Here is a 9,317-nt window from a genome sequence, read left to right as displayed (position 1 = left end):
GCGACATCAACCACCTCAACTTCTCCACTCCCCTGCCTCACTCCAATCTCTCCCCCCCCTGAATGTACAGCCATCAACTCCCTCCGCAACAACCCAGACTGGGTTATCAAAGCCGCCGACAAGGGAGGTGCCGTGGTAGTCTGGCGCGTCGATCACTACAAAGCTGAGGCCACGCGCCAATGCTCGGACACCTCCTCCTACTTACCTCTGGACCATAACCCCACTGACGAGCACCAGGCGACTATCTCTAGCACCATCACCGACTTCATCAAATCCAGCTCCCTGCCCCACCGAGCCTCCAACCTCATCGTTCCCCAGCCCCGCACGGCCCGATTTTACCTACCCCCAAAATCCACAAACCTGACTGTCCCAGTAGACCCACTGTCTCTGCCTGTTCATGCCCTACCGAACTCATTTCCACATACCTTGACTACATCCTATCCCCCTTGGTTAAATCCCTCCCTACCTATATTCAAGACGCCTCAGACACTCTTTGTCGTCTCCGCGCATTCCATCCTCTCATCTTCACCATGGACGTCCAGTCACTCTACACCTCCATCCCCCACCAGGTTGGTCTCAAAGCCCTCTGGTTCTTGCTCGGCCGGAGAAGCAACCTATACCCGTCCACTGATACTCTCCTCCGCCTAGCGGAGTTGGTCCTTACCCTCAAAAACTTCTCATTTGACTCCTCCCATTTCCTCAAAATACAAGGCGTATCTATGGGCATGCGCATGGGCCCCAGCTAAGCCTGCCCCTTTGTCGGGTACGTCGAACAATCCTTGTTCAAGGCATACCAGGGCCCCATCCCCGACCTCTACCTCTGCTACATCGACGATTACTTTGGTGCCACCTTCTGCACCCACACACAACTGACTGACTTCATCCGCTTCACCACTAACTTCCATCCGGCACTCAAATACACCTGGACCATTTCCAACACTTCCCTCCCATTTCTTGACCTCACTATCTCCATCGCAGGTGAAAGACTTCTGACCGACATTCACTATAAACCCACTGACTCCCATGGCTATCTAGACTACTATTCTTCCCACCCTGCTTCCTTTAAGGACTCCATCCCCTACTCCCAATTCCTCCGTCTACGCTGCATCTGCTCCCAGGATGAGGTGTTCCAGCATTTTTGTGTACCTCCTATCCATGTACCTGTGTAACTGTTTCTTAAACGTTGGGATAGTCCCAGCCTCAACTACCACATCTAGCAGCTTGTTCCATACACCCACCACCCTTTGTGTAAAAAAGTTACCCATCGGATTCCTATTAAATCTTTTCTCCTTCACCTTGAACCTCTGTCCTCTGGTCCAAGATTCCCCTACTCTGGCAAGAGACTCTGTACATCTACCCAATCTATTCCTCTCATGATTTTGTATACCTCTAAAAGATCACCCCTCATTCTCCTGTGCTCCAAGGCATTGAACATTTGCTTATTTTTAAAATGTGCGACATTTGACCATCAATTTGACTGCTGTATGTCCTACTGGTTTGGTTAAAGAGCTAAAGACCTTGGAGCCTTAAGATTCCCAGCAGATGTTATCACTAGGTTCATATGATTGTATGTTACAGGAAGTAGTTGTTCTTGTTAGTACAAAATTAAATTTATATATGAAATTCGCTTGAGAATGTCTTGGTTTGCTTTGCTGAATTTGTAGCAAGGAGCAGGCATAACCTCGTTTGAGAATTCTGGCATATGCCATTTCCATAATAATAATAATAATAATAATAATAATAATAATAATAATAAATTTTATTTATGGGCGCTTTTCAAGAGTCTCAAGGACACCTTACAAAAATTTAGCAAATAGAGGAAAAACATGTAAGCGGAATGAAATAAATAGTAGAAACATGACTAGTACACAAATTAAAGACAGAATTCAATTCAAAACACAATATGCGGCAATTCAAGCACAGATGAAAAGGGAGGGGGGACGTGGGGCTAAGGATAGGCAGACGTGAAGAGATGAGTCTTGAGGCGGGACTGGAAGATGATGAGGGACACGGAATTGCGGATCAGTTGGGGGAGGGAGTTCCAAAGCCTGGGAGCTGCCCTGGATAAGGTTCTGTCCCCAAAACTGCGGAGGTTGGATTTGTGGATGGAGAGGAGACCGGCTGATGTGGATCTGAGGGACCGTGAGGGTTGGTAGGGGGAGAGGAGGTTAGTGAGATATGGGGGGGCCAGATGGTGGAGGGCTTTGTAGGTGAGGACCAGGATTTTGTAGGTGATCCAGTGGGAGATGGGAAGCCAGTGAAGTTGTTTGAGGACTGGAGTGATGTGATGCCAGGATTTGGTGTGGGTGATGAGTCGGGCGGCTGTGTTCTGGACCAGTTGGAGTCGGTTGATGTAGGTGGAGCTGATGCCAAGGAGAAGTGAGTTGCACTAGTCCAGTCGGGAGGCGATGAAGGCATGGATGAGTCTTTCAGCCGCGAGAGGTGTGAGAGAGGGTCTGATTTTGGCGATGTTGCGGAGGTGAGAGAAGGAGGTTTTAATGACATGGCGGATGTGAGGCTCAAGGGAGAGGGTGGAATCAAAGATCATGCCAAGGTTGCGGGCCTGGGGAGATGGGGAGACAGTGGTGCCGCCGATGGTGAGAGTGGGGTTATTGATTTTGCTGAGTGTGGATTTGGGGCCTATGAGGAGGAATTCTGTTTTATCGCTGTTGAGTTTGAGGAAGTTATGTTGCATCCAGGTTTTTATAACTGACAAACAGGAGTTGATATGGGAGAGGGGGGCGGGGTTGTGGGGGGATTTGGTGCCGAGGTAGATCTGGGTGTCATCGGCGTAACAGTGGAAGTCCAGGTTGAAGTGGCGGAGTATCTGATCAAGGGAGAGGATGTAGATGATGAAGGGGAGGGGGCCGAGTATGGAGCCTTGGGGAACACCTTGAGTGATTGTGGCTGTAGCAGAGGTGTGGTTATGGAGAGAGATGAAGTGGGATTTGTTGGAAAGGTAGGAACAGAGCCTGCTGAGTGCAGAACCTTCAATGCCAAGGTCCCCAAGTCTGGTAAGCAGGATGTTATGGTTCACTGTATCGAAGGCCGCACTCAGGTCGAGGAGGATGAGGATGTTTAGGGAACCAGTGTCAGCAGAGGTGAGGAGGTCGTTGAGGATTTTGAGGAGAGCAGTTTCTGTGCTATGGAGGGGGCGAAAGCCAGATTGGAGGGGTTCGAATAGGTTATACGCAAGGAGGTGAGAATGAAGTTGTGACGCAACGATACGCTCCAGGGTTTTTGAAAGAAAGGGGTGGTTTGAGATTGGGCGATAGTTAATGAGAGAGGAGGGATCAAGACCAGGTTTCTTTAAGATTGGTGTGACAGCAGCAGTTTTGAAAGCGGAGGGGACAATTCCTTGGGACAATGAGGAGTTGAAGAGATTAGTGAGGTAGGGGCAGAGAACAGGGAGGCAGGACTTCAGCAGGGGAGTGGGGAGAGGGTCGAGGGAGCAGGTAGTGGGTTTGGAAGAGCTGATGAGTTTGGAGATTTCAGTAGGGGTGACCAGGTCAAACTGGGAGAGGAAGCAGTGCGGAGGAGGGGTAAAGAGGTCAGTGGAGATGTTGAAAGGAGGGGCCTTGGGAGGTGGTGGAGTAGATGCTGGGGAGTCAGGTACATAGAAACATAGAAACATAGAAATTAGGTGCAGGATTAGGCCATTCGACCCTTCGAGCCTGCACCGCCATTCAATATGATCATGGCTGATCATCCAACTCAGTATCCCGTACCTGCCTTCTCTCCATACCCCCTGATCCCCTTAGCCACAAGGGCCACATCTAACTCCCTCTTAAATATAGCCAACGAACTGGCCTCAACCACCCTCTGTGGCAGAGAGTTCCAGAGATTCACCACTCTCTGTGTGGAAAAAGTTCTTCTCATCTCGGTTTTAAAGGATTTCCCCCTTATCCTTCAGCTGTGACCCCTTGTCCTGGACTTCCCTAACATCGGGAACAATCTTCCTGCATCTAGCCTGTCCAACCCCTTAAGAATTTAGTAAGCATGGAAATCATATACAGCGGATAAAGATTGATAGATGGTGCTGATTTTATCAGCGAAAAAGTGATTATATAATGGTTACATTACGTACTTCAAGCTGACTGAAGACATGTTGCAAGGTATTGACATTGACATTGACATTGACATTAAATATAGGAATCATTGTGGCAAGCTTTTTGTTGAAGTGTACGGGGTAATCAGTTGGACTACATTAACAAAATCAAAGTTTTTGCCATCTTAGAATAAATAAGGATGCCAAAAAATGGAAGCAATTACTGGTTATGCAGAATTAACTTGGCCATGGCCTATTTGGTTGCTCATGAATGATTCCTTTTTTACTGGTGAACTCCACAGCTGTTGCCCATGTGATGATTGAATACACATTTGAATGCCACAGGGAGATGTTTTTTATTGCCTTATCTACGCTATTGGGAACCTAACAGGCTGGATCTTCTGTTAGTCGTGGAAATCATCCAATTTTCAACAGAATGTAAAACTGCCAGCTTCTATAACTGGTAGTCAGTGTTCTTCACAGTTTGTCAGAATTCTTGTACAATACACAGTCAACTACTCCTGCTTTCTGGGTTACGCCACACATGCATAATCAGTTAACATGCAATCCTATTTACGCATTATATGTCATGATTTTGGCCTCAAAAGAACCAATTGTAAAGAAAAACTGAATACCATCATGGAAACTATATTCTCTATGGACTCATAAAATTGAACAAAAGTCAATTGCAGACAAAAGCCAATTGCAGTCAAACATGAAGAGCTCAAAGACTGCCTCTCTGCAACTTTCAATGAAAAGTGTGGTAGCCAGAACAGTTAGTCACATGATATAATCTTATAAAAAGTATCAGCCTTACAATAATAATTATTCGTTAACAATTTTAATGTAACATATTACTTCCCTTTAAAAAAAACAAAAATTGATTTAAGATATTTCCAAATTTTAATTATTTGACACCTTTAAGTGATTTGCACACTCTACCATTCTCACTATTGTTTCACTGAGGTTATGAATTCTCCTGATTGCATTTATTTCAGGATCACTGTTCTATGTTCTCAATTGTCACAACCCAGGGGGATGTATATACAGGTCCACCACCGATATTCCTGCAACTGGTGGTCCAGCGCCTTCTTTAATCCGGACAAAATTACAACAGTGCACTGAAACCCCCCCCTAGAAATGTGGCACCTAGGCCATGAGAGGTGGCTGGTATCAACCTCATCCGGATTTTCATGGCCGAGGCTCTGGAACTCTGGCCAGGCTGGAGCCGGAGAATCCATTCTCATAGCCGACCTCCATGGCCAAACTTCAGATCAGCGGGTCGAATTTGCTCCCTGTGGCCAGGGCTCTGGAACTCCAGCCCAGTCGGAGCTGGTGGATCTGTTCCCATAGCCGACTTTGGTGGCTGACTGGTGGGTTGAATTTCCCCCTGCAACCAGGGCTCTGGAACTCTGCCTGCCCAGAGCTGACTGATTGGTTCCCATAGCTGGCTTCTGAGGCTAACTTTGCAGTATCTCTGCCTCCCGGTGACATAGGTGGACCATTCTGGTACTGTTAGACTCCTCCCAGAGGCCCGCGACAGAAGGCAAATCTCTGGTCTGGGGGGGGGGGTCGGCACATTAGTCCCATCAGCGAAGCGGTCGCATGGGCAACCCTAATCGGGACATCTGAGGACGACTCCTTAACCGCCACCCGGGTTGCAAGATTTGTTGTAAAGATAATTTACGTTTAATATTTGTTTTATTTAAGTTTCTGCTAGTTTGTGATGCTTTAGGGACAGGAGAGGTATAATTAGTGGGTTAGAGATGGATTGTTGTATCATTATTACATGATCTCTGTTGGTCCAGCAAAATGGATAATAGGGCAAGGTTCCGGAACAAAGGGTGACCTATATGATAACATCTGCAATGAAATGACTTCAAGTCTTTTAACAAACCAAGATATGAAATTCACCTTCCACTCAATATACATTCATGTATTTGGGACAAAATTGTTACATTTTTTGTAAATTTAGCTCAATCCAGTGCATAGACCTATCACTCATACAGTTAGTTCAGCTATATCGTGACAGTTACATTCCTTAGAAACCTGATGCTATTAAGAACCATAAGGACAATTGTGTCAATGGAATAAAGGAGGTAAGGGGTTAAAGAGTTTTGGACACAATTACAGAGTTAATTTTCCTGCAGGATTTAAAAAATAAAGGTATTTTCATTGGTGATGTTTTTTCTCGTTTACAGCAAGCTGAAAAGAGCAATGGTTGTATGTTACTTGTTTAATAGACTATTGTTGCACAAACGTCAATCAATAGAAGCAATTGTATGTCAATTTGTATAGCCGCCCAAGGTTAAAAAGTAGCAATGTCTTCATAAGAGACAATGGCGTCTAATTATCGTGAGGAAGGTTCATAGAAACAGGTTTTTGTACCTATGCTATTTAAATCTAATTCAGTTTTTTATTTGACTTCTTACTTTCCAAAGTAATTTTTAAGTGGATCTCTTGTTCCTGATTGAAATCACATTAGAATCAGTTTGGACCGCATAATGCAAATAATTCATTTATTGCATTGTTTCCAATTCTGCAGAAGTACCTGCATAATAAAATGTTTAATCTCTGTCTTTGATGGCATCTTATCATTTGGGTTCTTCATGGCATCTACTTGAGCAATAGCATTATAGTAATAGGACAGTTTCATCTCAGCATCCATCACGAGGCCATTGTGGAAATAGCAGAGTTCAGACACAGTACTACATGCAGATGTTTCAAGCTAGTAAAAGTATACATTTTTTCCAATAAAAATTTGTAGAAACCTTTCCACTCTAAATATTCAGATTCAGATTCAGATTCAATTTTAACTGTCATTGTCAGTGTACAGTACAGAGACAACAAAATGCATTTAGCATCTCCCTGGAAGAGCGACATAGCAAATGATTTGAATAAATAATAATAAGTGTCCGGGGGGGGTGGTGATTGGCAGTCACCGAGGTACGTTGTTGAGTAGAGTGACAGCCGCCGGAAGAGAAGAAGCTGTTCCTGGACCTGCTGGTTTGGCAACGGAGAGACCTGTAGCGCCTCCCGGATGGTAGGAGGGTAAACAGTCCATGGTTGGGGTGAGAGCAGTCCTTGGCGATGCTGAGCGCCCTCCGCAGACAATGCTTTCTTTGGACAGACTCAATGGAGGGGAGCGAGGAACCAGTGATCCGTTGGGCAATTTTCACCACCCTCTGCAATGCCTTCCGGTCGGAGACAGAGCAGTTGCCATACCATACTGTGATGCAGTTGGTAAGGATGCTCTCGATGGTGCAGCGGTAGAAGTTCACCAGGATCTGAGGAGACAGATGGACCTTCTTCAGTCTCCTCAGGAAGAAGAGACGCTGGTGAGCCTTCTTGATCAGAGTAGAGGTATTGTGGGTCCAAGAGAGGTCATCGGAGATGTTGACTCCCAGGAACCTGAAGCTAGAAACACGTTCCACCTCCGTCCCGTTAATGTGGATGGGGGTGTGCGTGCCGCCTCTGGACTTCCTAAAGTCTACAATGAGCTCCTTGGTCTTCTTGGAGTTAAGGGCCAGGTTGTTGTCAGCGCTGCTAAGTGCTGGACCTCCTCCCTGTAGGCCAACTCATCGTTGTTGCTGATGAGGCCAATCACCGTTGTATCATCTGCATACTTGATGATGGTGTTAGTACCATGTACAGGTGTGCAGTCATAGGTGAAGAGGGAATAGAGGAGGGGGCTCAGCACACAGCCCTGTGGAACGCCGGTGTTCAGGGTGAGGGTTGAAGAGGTGTGCTTGTCTAACCTCACAGACTGGGGTCTGTTGGTTAGAAAGTCCAGTATCCAGTTGCAGAGGGAGGGGTCGATGCCCAGGTTACCGAGTTTGGTGATCAGTTTTGATGGTATAATGGTGTTGAATGCTGAGCTGTAATCGATGAACAGCATTCTTACGTAAGTGTCTCTGTTGTCGAGGTGGGAGAGGGCGGAGTGAAGTGCCGTTGAGATGGCATCCTCCGTACTCCTGTTCTAGCGGTAGGCAAAATGATAGGGATCCATGTGGGGGGTAGGCAGCTTTTGAGGTGTGCCAGGACCAGCCTCTCAAAGCACTTGGTGATGATGGGGGTAATTGCAACTGAGCGGAAGTCGTTGAGGCTTGCCGCAGTGGAGTGTTTTGGCACTGGCACAATGGAGGTGGTTTTAAGGCAAGTGGGGACAACTGCTTGTGCAAGTGACAGGTTGAAGATGTCAGTCCAGTACAGACTTCTGTCAGCTGCGCAGTCTGTCAAATATAAACAATGATGCTTGCATCTTGATGTGCGCATTATTTTCACACTAGTTCAATTTGCGTAATGTGTTCACAATGCATTCTCTATGACATAACCAATGACTGCTTCAAGCTGCAATTGGTAGAATCATAAGCTTGTTCAATAACACAATTCATGTTGTATCAAAATGTCCCATTGCTGAGGCTTTCATTGTATTGGCATAAAAGGTGATTTACTTTGATGTTTATTCAAATATAATGGTTCAACTTTCTTTAATATGCAATAAAGTGGTGTTGACGCTGTAGCAAAATGTAGTTGGAATCAGTTGCATTATTAGATTATACCTGAAAACAACCTGAGGTCAAAACATTTTCAAGTTTCCTGACTTCAGCGATGGCCTTGATTTTATCTTTCACTGGCTACAACCCATTTTCATCAACTCTCGGACCTAAATGAATTACTTCCTTCTGAATGATGCCCTTTTTATTGTATTTAATCTTGGCACTCTGACAATACAATTTTCCAAACAGCTTTTAGGTTTGGGAATTGATCAGCCTTTGTGAATATTGCAATTAGAATGTCATCCTGCTTTCAAAAACAATGCTGCAGCATCCCATTCATTATACCTCAGAACAACGTTGGTGCCAATCTTATACCATAAGGTAGATTGATATATACATATCACCTTCTGTGGATGGTAATAGTCCATTTCTTTGTCAACATTAGGCTGAGAGCTCATTGATAGGTAGAATTAACGCTATAAAAATGACTTTCTTACCACAATTAATATATTTGTTTCAAGCGATCCCAATATATATTCCAAAATATTTTTTCAAAAAACTAGATTCCACTATCACTAATTTTATATGGGACTACAGAACACATAGAATTCAACGAAAGCATTTGTGCAAATCTAAAGAAGTTGGGGGTTTATCATTACCTAACTTTATGTATTACTACTGGGCAGTGCATATTAAGAACATAATGTACTGGCTGGATAGTTCCACTCAGCAGTTGGAGTGGATAAGAATGGAGAAAGAGGAGTGCTATC

The sequence above is a fragment of the Leucoraja erinacea genome, chromosome 1 (genome assembly GCF_028641065.1).
Source record: "Leucoraja erinacea ecotype New England chromosome 1, Leri_hhj_1, whole genome shotgun sequence".
Classification (NCBI taxonomy): Eukaryota; Metazoa; Chordata; class Chondrichthyes; order Rajiformes; family Rajidae; genus Leucoraja; species Leucoraja erinaceus.
The sequence above is the reverse complement of the archived record's forward strand: the minus strand, read 5'-3'. Positions refer to the sequence as shown.